General features: G+C 27.0%; 1 long non-coding RNA gene across 1 annotated transcript; it reads right to left on the bottom strand.

Moving 5' to 3' along the window:
- Positions 1-225: 225 nt before the first annotated feature.
- Positions 226-529, bottom strand: LOC115244263. Its single transcript, XR_003885348.1, has 2 exons — positions 406-529; positions 226-296 (listed from the first exon to the last, which is right to left on the bottom strand). It is a non-coding gene; the product is annotated as an uncharacterized LOC115244263 (long non-coding RNA).
- Positions 530-1,085: the final 556 nt, after the last annotated feature.

Raw genomic sequence — 1,085 nt, 5'->3', positions numbered from 1 at the left:
TACAAGCAATTATCAGTTTTAATTTCTAGATTTTATCCAAAATCTCTTATATATCAGTTGTAAACAGATTTTGTTAATTACACAATACTTACCATACGAAAAAAATCTGTCATATTTTCATGATATGCAGTCATAAACTTAGGTAAATATAGATCCATATCTTGCTCAAATTTGTTTGTGTATGCAGTTCTAATTGATTCAAATTCGAAAAAGTTAAGCTTTTTTTCCAAGTACTCCAGATTCCCAGGTTCCATATTTTTATTTGGCAAAAATATAATCATTGTAACGTTGTTATCCTGTAAAATTATATTTTGATTCAATATTTAATTCTTGATGTTCTATAAAATTATGTTTTGATTTATTATCTTATTTTCGAAAGTTATCTTATAAATAATAATTATTTACCAAAAATGGAATTTCAATGAACTTGGCATTCCAATGTGGTATTTCACCATGAATAAATGTCGATTTTTCAAATTTCATTGTTGGAACAAAATACATTTTTGATGGAGAAACATGAAATATGCGTTCCTCTAGGGATGTGCGATCTCGATTCGATTCTGCCAAGATCGATCCAAAAGGTCCAAAAAAAGTTGAGTTCAGCCATCTACTATTTAGGTAAACAATATTTACCAACATAACTTTTGTACCTTTGTCCACATTAACTATTCATATAAAGTATATTGTTGTTAACAATGTGTTTTGCATAAACTATAATTTATTTATATTTAATTGTGTCAAACATTTATACAATATACCTGGAGAAATTACGTGTTTTAACATATTATAATTTGTTGCTTTTTGGGCCCATAAATTTATAGTTTCTGCAACATGTGTGTTATTGCTGAAATCTACTTTTGAAATCGAGCAATTAAAGATATTTATGCATATTGATGAGAAGTCGGCTGTTAGCTCAATTGAATTCTGAACATATACTGCAGTTTCTAGATGCAATTCGATGTTTCCGATACCCTAAAAACATATATAAATATATCATTATTCAGAAAAATTTTGTACTATAATATCTTTATCTTACATTTAAGTAAGTAAGATTAGCTAAGTATCCGTTTAAAGATATTTTCTGA

This window comes from Formica exsecta, unplaced genomic scaffold (assembly GCF_003651465.1).
Source record: "Formica exsecta isolate Colony F162 unplaced genomic scaffold, ASM365146v1 scaffold1200, whole genome shotgun sequence".
NCBI classification, from domain to species: Eukaryota; Metazoa; Arthropoda; class Insecta; order Hymenoptera; family Formicidae; genus Formica; species Formica exsecta.
Note: the sequence above shows the minus strand (reverse complement) of the source record. Positions and strands in the feature narration are given on the sequence as shown.